At 38.2% G+C, this 15849-nt stretch overlaps 1 protein-coding gene across 6 annotated transcripts in view; it reads right to left on the bottom strand.

Annotated features, from left to right (window-relative positions):
- The window catches only part of DLC1 (DLC1 Rho GTPase activating protein), a 229030-nt gene that overhangs the window by 99084 nt on the left and 114097 nt on the right, over positions 1-15849 (bottom strand). The window lies entirely within an intron of this gene.

Here is a 15849-nt window from a genome sequence, read left to right as displayed (position 1 = left end):
CAAAAAGGAAGAGGGAACTAGGCATCTACATCTCTTTCAAAGATAAGATCCTGTTTGTAAGTTTATGCATGTAAATCAGATGAATAGTCACAGTAAAAAGCCATCTGCCCTTGCTTATTTTGACCTTTTTAATTGATTACTGTGACTTCCCTGAGGGAAGAAGAAAGGAATAAGGGGGTAGATGAGATTCTTTTTTTCCTTCCTAATATGTATGAGATGCCTGTCCTAACGTGTGAAGAGGTGAGAGATCCCACCCTGAAAACCTAATTCCATTTGACATCAGTGAGAGAAAGGACTGCAGAATAAAGTTATCCTCATGTTAATTCAAGGTGGAGTCCTTTATTTTTACAGCAGCAACTGCAGTTTAAAGTCAGATACCATTATTTTCTTGAGAAGGGTTATGTTTTCGTTAAATTGATTGATTAACTTCTCAGAAGGTGGGCAAACACAGATGAAAGTTCAGAATAGCGAGTTCCAGCCTGTGGATTTACATTCCCTATCAACTCATTCTTAATAACAAAAGTGTTTTTTCTTTTAATTCTGTAATAGAAAATTTATTTCACATTTTCTTACTCATCGCAGCTTTTCCTGTGCCTTCTCAATTCCCTGTGTTTTTGCTAGTCCTCATTTCCTCTAAGACAAATCATGATCTCATTTTGCCAGTGCAAAGAAAGGTACAGGATTTGAAACAGTGTAACTGAAGGAAGAACCCTCTCACCATCTGCTTAATAGAGGTCATAATTTCTTCCCATCTAGGCCTTTGTCTTTTATCTTTACAGAGAATCTGCAAACACTAATGTGTATAATAGGTATATATAGAGAGGTATATATACCTCTCTCTCTCTATATATATACCTCTATATGGCTATAGAGGTTGAACTTTCCCTCCAATATTTCATTACATTTTGTTGCCATGTGATAGATGGCAGCAGACAGGCAGTCTGACACAATAGCGTCTGACATGGAACTGCGTGTGAAGCAAAGGTGTGGAAATGAATTCCTCCATGGGGAAAAACTGGTACTCACTGACATTCATTGATGCTTGCTGAATGTTCATGGAGACTAAACAATGGATGTGAGCACAGTGAGGTGGTGTGTTCCAGCAGTGGTGACAGTGATGTGAAAGACAAGCCACATTCTAGACAGCCACACACAGCTGTCATACCATGAAATGAAGAGCATCTCAATCATCTTATCTGCATGAATCAGTGGATTACAATCAGGGAACTGTGTATGGAGATAACACTGGCTCAGTGCACTGGAAACGATGGTGGCAGTGTTAGAATATCACACAGTTTGTGCGACGTGGGTCCCACGAATGTTCACAGAAGAGCAGAAAGAACCAATGCGAGCCTGAAGGTGTCAGTTTCCTGGATTACATCATTACTGGTGATGAGATGTGTTGTCACTGCTATGAGCTGGAATCAAACCGGCAGTCCATGGATTGGTGACATGTGAATTCCCCATCAAAGAAAAGGTTCAAGACAGCCCTCAGCAGGTGAAGTGGTGTGCACTGTCTTTTGTGATAGGAGTGGTGTTATCCTTCTAGATTTCCTGGAACCTGGTCAAATGATCAACTCTGACCACTACATTGTGACGCTGACTAAGCTGAAGGCTTAAACTGCCAGAGTGAGGCCAGAGAAGACAACTTTTATCTTGCAACACGATAATGTCTGGCCCCATATCAGTTTGAAGATGTTGGAACACATTGCAAATCTTGGCTGGACTGTCCTACTATACCCAATGTATAGTCCAGATTTGGTGCTTTCTGACTTCCATCTGTTCAGGCCGATTAAAGACGGACTGTGGGAGCAACATTTTCCTAGCAATGGTGCCATGGTAGCAGCTGTAAAACGGTGGGTCAGCTCCACTGATGCAGATTTTTATAAGCATGCCATGCAGGTTCTTTTTCATTGCTGTTGAAAATGCATAGCTAATGGTGGTGACTGTGCTGAAAAATAGTTTTGTAGCTGAGAATTCACTCCATCAAACAGTGTTACTGTGCTCTTTGTTGTACTTTCCATGGAAATAAATAGGAGGCATTACTTTCAGAGCAATCTGTGTATACTGCAGATTAAGGTTTAATTCTTTGAGCACTTTTGTGGGCTCTATTACATAGGTAGGCATGTTGTAGCTCAAAATATTTAAAATTGTCTGTGCAGCCAGTTCAATGAAATGGTCTGGAAAACGTCAGAATGACCCATCAAAGGGCAAAAGAGGAGTAAAGATAAACTGTAACAAATTAGAGGAGGATGGCTAAGGGAATCCGAGAAGTTTGCTGCTACTTCACATGCATATGGAAAATCTAAGAATTTTATTGTATGTCAGAAAATTCTTAATGAACCATATACATAAAAACAATTAGATCTACATAGAAAATAAAAGTGCATTCATTTTAGAAAAGGGTAGACTGATAGGTGTAGCAGAGAAAATAGCTAAAATGATATTTGTATAATCAAAGAAGGAAATTCAAGATGCACGACATTCACTATGGTCATAAAATAAGCTAAGAGTTCGCAGTGCAATATGAAAGCATAAAATGACTTTTAAATCCTGTTAGAGGGATGCACCAGAGCAGAGCTGCATCTCAGTCTGTATTGTTGCATTATTTAAAGAACACCCCACGTGGAACAATGCACTCACTTTTGGTCTGGACCTCTTGATACCCAAAAGATGCTGAAATGTAATCCACAGAACTATATATGGTTGGATACCAGCAGTTGGTGGCAGCATGGCCACGATGGCAGAGAGTCTTATTTTTGCACTGGGAAACACGTGCATGTAGAGGAAAGCTGATGAGCTGCCCCTGCTGCTGTGCTGTTATCCAACAAGACCCTCCACACTGCATTCCTAAACGGGGCTCTGTCTTTGGAGAAGAGCTACTGAAACTGCACAATTCCAGATCCTGTCCAACCGATAACTGCCTATGTAGAGATATTTTCCCCTTCAGCTCAGAAATATTCCCTCTCCTCAGAAATACAGCTGTTTGTGGGTAGACATCTGCCCAAATCACATGCCTGTAATAAACCTAGGGTTGTTTGAGTGGAAAAGCTTACCCCATTACTCTTGTGATCTTGCACTAACAGCCTGAACTGAGAGAGGATGCCACTGTGCCAAGTATACGTGTACAGAACTTGGCTAGTGAATCTCTGATGGAAGTCAATGTGAATGTATTAGACTAATTTACGATGAAAACTGTTAATCCAAGCAGATAAACTGAAGCACTGGGAATGACATAAAAGAAGAAAGGTTTTAATGGTGAAACTGACAGAGTGGCAAAGAAAAAGTTTTCAAAAGAAATGGCAAAAAGTTTGGCTGTTATATTCAAGAACATACTGGGGAATATCTGCAAAACTAATATACTCCTTTAGCTGGGAAATGGCTTATGCCCCCTACTGCATGTCACATCCACAATTCAATTACCTATACACAAGTACAACAACAAAATGCATGCAAAAATAAGCAAGGTCCTAATCCCACAATGAGCATCTATGTAAAACGTATGATGGAGCTCTATCTTGTTGTCTGGAAATTCAAACAAGATCTACAGCAGGCACAGATTTTTTTAATTGAGTAGTGCTCATGGTTATCATAGTACAGTCAGTACTCCAACGATCCTCCAGAATTACTTTTTACTTGATGAAATAACATGTAAAATATATATAAAAAAAAGCTAAAAGTCAAAAGGTAAACTGAATGGGCCAGAAAAGACATATGCTGGATTGAAAATAATATGAAGGGAATCGAAAGGAGAGTGGTCTGTTGCTGACAAGAGAGGAATGCATTAGCCAGTGTTTGGGGAGAAGGCTTCATCAGGCCCGGCGGATGGCAGAACACACGAGCAGAGCAGCATGCATGCCTGAGAACAGCTTCTGTAGAATTCCAGAGGCAAATATTTATACAGACAGAATCCTACCTTCTTTCTAGCCCTCCAGCCAGGATGGTTGCACCACTGCTTCCAGTACAGCGTCCTCTTCTCACCCAGCTCAGCCTGCCTCTAGACTGCAGCGATGAGGCTGCTTCTACTTTTCAGGACTCTTTTCAGAAATGGTTTTGTAATAAGGGCAATGTTGCACCTCTCTAATTTTGTTCTGTTTGGATCTAACTTGTAAAATGCTGCTTGTTGTTCTTAAACACATTATCCATAAACCAACTGAGGCCACAAGGCAGAAGTTAACGTCTTACAACTTAACCTCAACAGTTCAAGCTGAATGATCTTAGCTTGCCGTGTACTTTTTTTTTTTTTTTTTTTTGCTCCTTTAGTGGTTCTGTCCATACTTTATTCTTCAAAAATAATATTAAAAATCCTTTCTACTCCTTAGGGCAAAGAGCAGATGAAGATGTGTCAGGTACTGGGGATGGACTGAAATGATTATCTCATTTTTGAGTTCTGGGAACATCCAGCTTCTAGGAAGTAAGCAGTTATGCAAGCCTCACTCTCGTCGGGTTTGTTCAGAGCACATCAACTTTCCCTTCTATGTGTTTATGAATGGGCAGATTCTTATGTTTATCTCTGGTTCATCTATGCAATTCTGGCCTCTCGAGTCTGGAAGGATGTATGCTTCCAAAATATGCAGAGCCAGAGACATGTCATTTTTTAAAAATGTTGCCAGTTTGAGCTTTTCTTTAACCTCAGTACTGCCTGCAAAAAATGATATGGCAAGTTCAGACCATCTTCCTTTGGTCGTCTGTGCAGCTTCCCTGATCTGAAATGTGAAATCACCTTTTCCCGTGTTACAGAATCAAAAATGTGAAGCCATAACTCTCTAGAAGTATCACAAAACAAAACAGTGATCAAGAATCCAAATTTTAGGTCTAATAAAAATGCCTGCTGGGCACATCTTCATTTCATTTCTCAGTAGATGTCTCCAAATGCTATCTAGAAGACCAGACTGGATTTGTGCTTTTACATATACTGCTTTCCAAAAGAAAATCTAGTACTGCAACATATGCAGTATCTAGGAGATCTGATACATATTAGATCTTTGGACAAGCTACAGTTACCAATCAGAGCAGACTATAAAGATTTATAGAAATTTCTACAGAAAGATATGCAAATAAAATGTATTTTCTTCAAACAGGAAAGTTTCTTTCAAGAGAAGTTTGACAAATCTCCATAAAATCCTCCATATAACAAAGACACACCTTTGCTCAGTTTCCTTTATTTTTTTTTTCTTTAGATTCTGTTCTTTAAACAGATAAGGCAAAAATATTTAGAAGTTTCATTTAGCATATAGACATCTTTTTGTAAGGATGGAAACTGCTGGCAACTTATCTGTCTCATGGGTAGCTTGCCTGTGCTCAGCTTTCCCCATGCCTTCTTAGGGAGCAGAAAAGGGAGCAGGCTACAGGCCTGTCATTGTAATTTATTCCCTCCCATCACTGGTAGGAGTGGGGAGGTATGCAATACTATGGTATTTCCAAACAGAGATTTTAATGAAATAATCCATTAAAATGTCCGAAGGACATTATTTTTCTTATTTCTTGCACTAGGAGTGAAAATCAGCATGTTATGGAAGCCTCCGGACATGGAAGGAAGAGTGGAAGAGAGAGAGGAAGGAACTGAGTGTAGGGATTATAGCGAGGAACATTCTTCTCTCCTCCCATGTTTCAGCTTCCTACTTCTATGGTACTGAGGGAGAACACTAGGATTCTTTCTTGCATCAAGAGACACTGCATATTATAGATAAAAGAAGGTTAAAATGAAGTTTAGCTGTTGAACGAAGAAAGTGTAGAACAGGCCATGAGCCTTTCTACTCAACACAGTTTTTTTTCTGCTGATTTGAGCATGACGCTCTCTTCTTTTCACCTTCTACATCTCTTTTCCTCCTTTCCAAGCACCCTTACAAGATACTCCTCACTTCTGTTTTTCTCTTCTGCCTTCTAAATCCTGCTCTGCCATGCTCTGTACAGTTTCCTCGCCATCCCTGTCCTGGCAATGGCCCTCTCCATTGTCTGACCTCTGGTTCCTATTGATGGCTGCTCTGCTCTGTGTTGCTCCCTCCACTCCTCCCTGGTGGGATGGGTGAGTGTTTCCTAACAGTGGGAGTGTTGCTGCAGTGGACATTACAGGTGGGAGCTGCTTAGTGTCCTGAGCTCACTTGGAGCTGCACCTGAGATAATAGCCAATATTAGGCAATTGGGTGGTGCTTACCGCAAAGGTGCTGACAATGGGAGAGCACAGCTCAACCTCATATTATCGCATGTCCAGCAGAGATATTTGGCTCTCAGAACAGTGCCCTGTGCCATGTGTCAACACCCTGTAGTTAACCTCTGAGCAGCCTAGGAGCTAAATGGATGCTGTCTGGAGAAGAGGTAATAAACCACAGAACTGTTAAAGTTTCCTGAGCTGCCTCCCTGGATGGGACCACACACTGCTTGCTTCTCCAGGGCAGCAGAAGTGTGGGGAAGCCCTCAGGCAACTTGCCCTTCTCCAGGTGGCAGTCATCTGTACACACTGCTTTTGTAAGTCAAGCAGGTTTTGTACTCTCACACCATGGCCCAGACCTGTATTTTTGAACAAATATGTTTGAGTAGCTGGGAAGGAAATGCCCCAATTCCACCTACACCAGCAGCAGTCCATGATGCTGACTGTGACTGTCATCTGTCTTGCCATCATGGATTTTTCAGTGCCTAAACAATTAGATTTATTTTGGTGAAACACTGAGATCTTGTCAAAATATCCACCATCACTGCCTTTTGTTGTCCTGCAAGTACTCGCTGGTAGTTTTATGAAAACTCAGTAGATTAGCTTAAGTCTTCTATTATACTTTTATGAGTTTCAAATTAAACATGATCCCAAATAAACACTATTTAAGAAGGCTGCTCTATCAAATAGTGTTATTGTGCTCTTTGCTGTAGTTTCTGTGGAAACAAATAGAAGGAATTACTTTTGGAGTAAAACTATACGGTGAACTTAACAGTGTGATAAGGGCCCTGCTTTACAAACAACCCCATAAGCTTACTTGGACTTTTGTGCACTTCAATGTGTAAGCTTATCTGGCCATTTCTGGACTGTGGTTTCACTATCACTGTATGCTCCAAAAATAGTAATAATCCAATGCAGGAAAACAGAAAATATTTCTAACCACAGCAATAAATACAAATAATATGAAATTACTGGGTAACATGAAAGAAGATGTACATATACATTGTACATAGTTCCATATTAATGTTTTTTTTTTAATGTAACTAGTTATGAACTACCCTTACATTATCAGAAAATCCAGCCCTCTCCCTGATGCCAACTGTTTTTTGAAATACTGCATATTACTGAGAAAAAAACGGTACATTTAGTGACTACTGGTGCCACAGTTTAAGATTCAGATCAGATAGGAAGTGTTAAAGCCTCATTGTGTTTAGCCATATGTGAGACATCTGCCTTGGGACATTCATGGAAGTATTAATCTATACGGGTGTCCAAACACCTCCGGTTACCTGATTGTAGGGGCGAGTACAGAATAGTAGATGGCAAAAGGCTGTGAACAAGGACAAGTTTTCAGCATTAGCCACGTGTTATGCCTTACCAAAGCAAAATAGTATCAAGTAGCATTGTTTCTTCCTCCATCACAGTGACCTGATACCCAAATGAGCTGAATCATGATATCTTTTTTGCCAGCTGAGTAACGCATTGCAGCTTGAGTGGTCCCATAGTGGGGTTAGGACAGGATGATAAAGTCTCACAGAACAAGATACATGGCCTAAGGTACTTCTTTCTTTCCAGTGGAAATGAACATGCATCAGTATGCAAAACTGCAAAAATAGCAAATCACAGATTCTGAAAAAGTAAAGAAAAACCAAAAAAGAGCCCAAACAGCTCAATACTTCCCAAACAAATCCTTATTGTTATTCCCTATTATAATTGGTTTCTATAATCTTTCACAATTAACTGTTTTTATTCCTTGGTTTATGTTTTTGTTTCTCTTTCCTGTTCACATCTACTGTGTCATACAAAGATGGTGAGCTCCCCGGGTTAAATGATTTCTTGTTTAGAGGTCTCTTGCACAAAATGATACAATATAAGAAAGACGTAAAAGCAATAAAATCAATGAGCTGGTCTGCAGTAACCAACACAAACACTGGTTGTGAGTAAAGGAAATTTTCTTGTAAAACATGGTTCAATAAGTTTAAAATGCATGCAGCGGTTGGCTGGTGTCTGGGTGCACAGCACAGAGAGTGTTACATGAGCCAGATTCATCTCAGTCAGGGGGTGAACAGGGAGGTGATTCAGGCTGCAGATGGAGGTCATCCTGAAGGGAGAGATCAAAGGAAAGCAAGATACTTTAAACTAAAGAAAAAGTCCCAGTGCTTGGAGGGTAAGATGGAAAAGGCTCATTCTTGAGAAGATTTAGTGAGGTTTAGGGGACTCATGTAAGACTCCTTCCTCAGTACTGCCCTGTGTAATGTGTGTTTTGTTAAGCGATATAAAGAGGCTGAGCTGTCCTCCTCTCTTCTCATTCCTGCTGCTACCACCGCGGCACTGTGAAACACGATCTCTGCAGAAGCTCGGTTTGTCACGTGGAGACAGGCAGAATGTCACCCTGCCTGAACGTTTGTTGCTTTTAGGACACAGAAAATGGGAGAAAATCAGAGATCTTCATAGGAAGGGACGACATTTGCACAAGGAAGTGGGATTCCAACTGAATCTAAGCTTTATGATATGCACTCAAGCAGACTCTCAGTAGATTTTGAGATTTCACTAATTGAAGCACTGAGGAACAGTTTGTGAAAGGTAATTTCTCTTTGCTCAAATTTTGAGCAAGATTGGTGATTTATTTTTGACACTGTCTCAGTTCCTCAGACTCCTTAGTTCAACTTCTGCTATCTGCCGTGCTTTGTTTGTGACATAACTTCCTTGACATACTTTATTTGTGTGTTTATTTTAAATCCAGTTCTTAGAGGAAAATTAAAGAAAGAATATGTTAGTTTCCCAGTAAGTACCATATTATGATTTGGTACAGGAATTTGCTCTTTTGCAGAGGTACTCCTTTTTCCTCCTATCTGAAAGTCTATTTGGCATAGCTATTGACAAGCCACTGAGAAACTATTTCACAGCAGCTCAGCAGCATTGGATGTTAGCTGCCAACAAAGCAGAAGATGTTTTTCTCACATGGGATATGTGCAGCCTCGGAACACTTTGCAAGCACAGTCCTGGGCTGCTGCCAGCCCTGCACCAGGTGTTACAAGTAAGAAAACTCATCTCAGCTGGGCTTTTACCAGCTGCGGTTCTTCATCTCACTGCAGGGCAGAAGATGGTCTCTCATCAAATTTAATAAGGTCTGATAAAGTTGTGCTGGGGTTGGTTGGTATACACAGATTTGTGAGGCAGAAGCCGGAAGAGGGTGAGAGTGGCAACGGAAGGAGAGGGCAGATGCATCTGTTACCTACTGTAGTTCTACTTGCATGACTCCATTTGACAATTCAAATTCTGCTGCTACATAGCTAATGAGAGCTCTTCTTATTTACTGCTATGGTGGATTTGAACAAACTGCTTTAAATGGTTGTCTTCTTTGCTCTGAACAGAAGATCACACATTCTTGGGGTCTTTTCTACTGTAAATTTTCTTTTGAGGGTATTGGCTGTAATTTTATTATTACTGAAAAAATGAATAGATACCTCTATGTCTATACTAAAATGAAGTGTTACATGTTACTTCGTAGGACATTTTTCTTCTGGGGTTTGTTATTTCAACTGATGTCTTGCAGCAACCGCTGATTGCAAGTTCTAATGCCTAATCTTTCGGAGATAAAGAATCTAGTGTTTCACTTCACCTTTTGTAAGCTTAATGTCTGTGATACACAAGTTAAAGCTTTATGGGTAGTGTCAAACATAATTATCCTTAAGATTAAAGCAGTCGTCGTATCTACAGAAAGATACATTTTGTTATCCATAATAAAGCTTTTGTGAATAATAATGTACACAGTATACCTTAAACACACAGGAAACCTAAAACTGCAGCTAATGTTCTCAGTAGATGTGAATGTTCCCTATTTAGTCCATGAAGTTAACAACACTATTAAATGAGGTTTTAATTACATGGTCTGGTTTGCTACTCTAGGAATTGGATTTCTTCATAATGTTCCTTAATTTACTTCACAGCTAATCAGCTAAATTTGCTTCTCCATGCACTTTGTTGTTCCTGCTGGCATCTGGTTTCAGGCAAGGCATATCTACCCTCTGGAGCATCCCAGTGCTCCATGGAAAATCCTCAGGTTTAAGTTACTGCACTGGTATTGTGGGCTAAGGAAGAATGGCAAGCTTGGAGTGATACATTTTGGGACACAGTATTATTTTGCCTAACTTTTAGGTCCTTCAGCTACTTGCAGGCAAGTTCCTCTAATTTATCTGTGAAGGACAAGTCATTATTCAATATTCAGCTAATTGTGCACTCCACAGACTGAAGAGCATTGTGTCTTCAGGACTGACCCCCTGACCTTTGTTTTGCTGTGGCTCTGCATCTGACCTAATAATGTTTTATGGTCAGTTCAAGTAAATTTTTTCAAAGGTAAGAAGAGATATACGGTGGCTTTTGCATATTAACTGGTTTTGAAATGAGGGTTATCTATTCAGATCTATTTCAGACTAAAAGTACTGTAGTCATTTGTTGTTAAAAAGATGTCTGGATGATGAAGTGAGTTATATAGGAAAGCTTAATATTCTATTTTTGAGAGACGTTATTTTCTGTGAATTTTTAAGTTCAGTATTCAGAGCCATCATTACACTGAACTTATAATGATCTTAAAGAAAAACGACAAACAACAACCAAGCCTCATCTTCAGTTTCAATGCAAAACAGTACTGTTTTTGGGCTAATACAAATTAGGCCTTGAAAAAAAACTAATATCTAAAATAACATCAGCAAACACATACATGGAAAAACTACTTAAAAACATTTATGTACATTAGAAGCAAAGTAAATATTATTGGCTCTGTACGTACTTAGTAACAAAAAGGATGAAGGAAACAAATTGCTGGTGAAATAGCTGAGAAAATATTTCATATTTATCAGAAGATGATGCAGGAAATATATGGTAATTGGATGAAGGGAATTAAAGCACTCCCCAGAGAAGACAAGGAAGAAAAAAACTAGAAGACAAAGCTCACATCTAAGGTTGATTATTTAATGTTTTTAATGTCTATTTATTACAAATAATTATTGATGAAAGGTATATATCTCAAATATTAGGGAAGATAAGCGTGGTAGAAATGTAAGGTATTTTTTCTTTACTATTCCTGATATTTTAATCATAATACTATTTTTTTTTGTTCATCTATTAACATAAAGAACAACAATTTACATTCTCAGTATGCCCATAAGGAACAAGTAGATTTGTGCCATTTGGCACAAATGAAACCCTTCACAAATACAGCATGTAGTTTTAGCCTTTCCAGTACCACAAAGTAGTCAACAATCATTGAAGGAATTCAGATAACAACAACATAAATGATTAAGGGGATGGAGAGTTTGATTTATGAAGAAAGATTAAAAAATGTTCTGCTTAGCCAAATGACACCTTATAATTAAAGGGGAGAGTAACGATAACATCCTACATGTATTTGAAGTGTGAGCACACCAAGAAAAGGGTGGAAGTGTTAAAGTTTCAAAATACTGAATTTACGTTGAAGATTGTTGTGTTTACTTTTTCCCCAAAGTAGGACTATCTAATGTGTGGAGTTTATATAAGGACAAAATAAAATACACAACTACAAAATCAAGGGTGAAAAAAAAGGGCAAAAGTGAAAAAGAAGGATGCACATATCAGCTATGGCACAAGTCTTCAACATAGAAAGTATTTAAACATTCAAGTTATCAAGATTAAAATCGAAAGAGCAAGATATAATACGCTCAACAAGCAGAAAATAGTACTATAGAAAGTACATATCAGTATAACAGTTCATTCTACCTTTGGAAAGAACTGACCCTGAAAGTAAGTTTGCTTTGTTCAGTAAGTTTCACTGCTGCTTGATGACCTTCTACTCCTTTACATAATATCCCAGCCTGTGGAAAATAACGTGTTATTCAGATGACAAATTTGTCATATCAAAACTTCAGGTATACAGCTGAAATAGGGTATCCTCTGTACTAAATCTCAGTACTCATATAGCAGTGTGTTTATGGGGTAGTGTGTTTATGGTTAAACACAGATATCATTCCTTGTGCAAAATAAACCACAGAAAAAGGCAGCAGATGCCCACTGCATGCTTTTTTTTCTGGATTGAATGAGCTCAGTTCTATTTACACATGTTGGTAGCTTTCTGAAGGCACTACTGTGGAATGAGTGTGTCTTTAGGTGACATCTGCAGGAAAAGCCAGGAGATTTTTCCTTAGTCAGAGATGCTCCTCAACAATTTTTGTGTAAGGAACCAAATTAAAGAGAGATATTAAAGTTCTTTTAAAAGGATGGTATTTTTACAAGGATAATGATAAGCTCTTTCAATCCAAGCATATTTTTAGTCAAATACTAGTAAAGATTACATACATAAGCCAAAATAAAATAACTTCTTTAAGTTCAATGAAAACTTCCACCATAGTTTATATGAGAAAATGTATTCTCATACAAGTATACTCCTGTACTCTTGTTGAACAGTTCTTAAAAGAAGACTGATCCTAGGCTGCTTGTTTGTAGTTTGTACAGATAATGAATCAGAGCTTGGCTAACTGGCCATAAAATTCATAAATGAAATAGAAATATATGTTTAAAGGTCAAAACTTAAATCTATACTGCATATGAAAACACATATGGAATACCAGGCTTTAATGTAAGTTCTTTGACATTAAAAATGGTTTAAAATCTCTGTCCCCACAAACACATGACAGCTCTGAGTTTCAAGTAATGGGATTAGAGCCAGCTACATAATTAACCTAATTTCAGCTGGAATAACCTAATTCTTTGATGTTGAAAACTAAAAAAAAATATATAGCAAAACCTTCCTCCTCTCTAGAAAGTTTCCGTATCTGTACAATAAAATGAATAAATACTAAATTTGGACAGACAGAATTAATAATGAATTTTAATTGAACTTTCAAAGAAGATATCAGTTATGGTCTTGTCAGATACTGAAGATTAATTTAGAAACACACGAGTTAGATCAAGGGTTTTCATTAGTCTTCACCAAGGGAATACAAACTCCTTTTTAAAGCTTACCAAGTGCTGGAGTAAGAAGACTACTGACAAAGTCTTTATGCTTTCAATCTGAGATCTTTATAGGCATCTATCTATGCACATGTTCTTGCTACACTTTATTCAGCAAAGTACTACAAATTACCAACCAGAACATGGAATATATACTGTTCTCATATATGACTATGAAATATTAAAAACATATCTCACAAAAATTCTCTCTATATTTTGATCCTCAGCAGTCATATCTTTTTTTCTAAGAGGCAATGCAAAGTTAAATATATCTCACATTAAATCTTTACTACTTTAACAAGAAAGTCTGGGTTATCTCCTGTTTTCTAAATATCATAATTTCTTAAAATCTTTTGTTGCAGCGTTTCATATTCCATAGAAGATTAGATGATTTTGTATCATTTTATGGAAAAGGGACTTTTTCTAACTTTCACACTGTTGCCCACTTGTAAAGTCAAGAATGAATGTGTGTAATGCAGTGAGAATCATGGACACATTTGAAGTTGCACTATTCAGTTTATCAACGAAAATCATTCCATGAAAGGAGCTCCCAGAAAAAATAGTGGGAATAGTATGTGCAGGGAGAAGCTGAAACTGTACACGCTTGCAAAACCCACTGTGCTAGGAGCAAGCTTGTGATGACCTTAGGCTCATTCTGCTTGCCTTTACCTAAAAACCTACATGCTGGATTCCTCTTTGGCAAAAAAAAAGATAGCCGAAAATAGTGTATTGAATTACTGTAAACACATGCTGCTCTTACAGTTACAAGCAGGTCTCTCTCTTCACTGAGGTTGCTTGATCTTTACACTCCTGGCATGAAATAAAAGATGGCAACAGTGGGGACTTCTCTTAGGACCAGTGGCCCTTAGCAAGAAGAGCAAGGACTAGATCACAGTAATGTATCAATAGACTATGTAAAGACATGGTTTGCATAGTGCTTATGTGACATATTTTTGAAAATGCTAAATGATGTACAGAAAATTCAGTCTAGCCAGGAAAGTTCAGGGTACTTGAAAACACAAATGTGGAAAAGGAGCTGCTTAGTCTGTAAATGGGCAGTCTAAAACAGTCTCAATCTCTGAGGGGAGTGCATAGTTGCTCTTAAATATCAAAGACTGCTGGTAGCAGCTTTTGAATAGCTATGTGGCTAATTTAAGACTTAATTCTAGGTCAGTTAGAATTATACTTTCTTAGCATTTAAGTACATTTTCTATGCCAAATTCTCTATGCCTGACTGCATGATGTGCAGTCTTCATAAGGGACTTATTTCTTAAGACACTAGGAGCAGAAAACTGCTGCAAGTTGTGTCTTGCTTCTTTCTTTGTAGTTTTTTTTTTGGCTATGTCCCTTATTGCACTTCACCGATGTCTCGTTTTGTAATGGGGCAGCTGTTTGCACAGTTCACTGAAAGCCAGCTTGCTAAAACAACATAGGTTAAAAAATAGATGGACTTGGTGTGAATAATTTCAGTGATCCAGTTTATAGCAAACCCTTAGATTCCTGAACTTGGAAGGCAGTGAACAGCAACTTGGAAGGCTTGATGCTGCAACACAAAAGCTCACCTTCAACACAAGGCTCTCTCGGCCTTCAGTCTATGTGTGCAAATATGAATCACAAGCTGGCCCACAGAATACATGAAGAAGGAGATCAATTTTGCAAGCATAGCAGATTCATGCATAACGAAAAACAGGAATTATTACCCGTAAGCCAGGCTATAAATCACCATTAAAAATTGACAGCATGCATTTGAACACAAATCCACCCTGAGATCTCCAGCTAAACAATTTCTAAAACTTTTAGGGATTCACATTGCTCTCTAAATATTTCAGTAGGTAGATCTCATTCAGGTGGCTGAGCATACTACAGCTGACTGCTGTAATGCCAGGAAATGAAAAATGAAGTATAGACACAATAAGAATGTGGTGAAAGTACTCAATTCCCACCGAAGGCCTGCTTTGTTCTGCAATTTGGTAGCTTTTCTTTATGAAATATGAGACAACTGATCATGTTCCCCTGGTTAAATGTTGAATGAACACTTTAAAAGAACAATGAAAAAATGCCCTAAAAGCATTCAAATGAGAAAGACAAGAGATGCAAGTATATAGACCTAAGGCATACAGTCTTCCCGAAACAATATAATTTACTAGCTGGTATATATGCTAACAGAGGAACATGCACATGGCTTGTGGATCCTGTAGGTGCTACTGAATAAGGCAGTTTCATGGCGGGCTCTGGTTCAGAGTGTAACTGCTTTTTGGTCAGCTGTTGTGATACGGATAGTTTGACAAATAGCTTTGCAAGAATTAGATTTCCTTCCTATTTATGAGGAAAAGGCTTAAGAAGTGGAAATTTATCTAAAAGGAACAATGAAGGAAATTAATTATTGAATAGGAGTCAAGGAAGTTTTAGGAGGAGATAGTAGCAACAGACATGGTTTGACAGCTTGTTATGGACTGATTCATCACATTTTGCTGATCACGGTAGTGAATAGGAAAATACTGGATAGAATCCCCCATTCAAGTAACACAGAATGACCTACAGTAAGATCGTATGGTGTCCAAGACCAAAATGACAAAAGTTGAGGCAGAGCTATATTCTAAAACAGTGAAGAAACAGATGCATGAAAAAGAGTACTATATTAGTTATTTTTGTGTTTGTTATGTAATTAAGCAAAAAGAAACATTATTTTAAAAAAATCTACACGCTATGTAAAACTG

The sequence above is a fragment of the Numida meleagris genome, chromosome 4 (assembly GCF_002078875.1).
Source record: "Numida meleagris isolate 19003 breed g44 Domestic line chromosome 4, NumMel1.0, whole genome shotgun sequence".
NCBI classification, from domain to species: domain Eukaryota; kingdom Metazoa; phylum Chordata; class Aves; order Galliformes; family Numididae; genus Numida; species Numida meleagris.
Note: the sequence above shows the minus strand (reverse complement) of the source record. Positions and strands in the feature narration are given on the sequence as shown.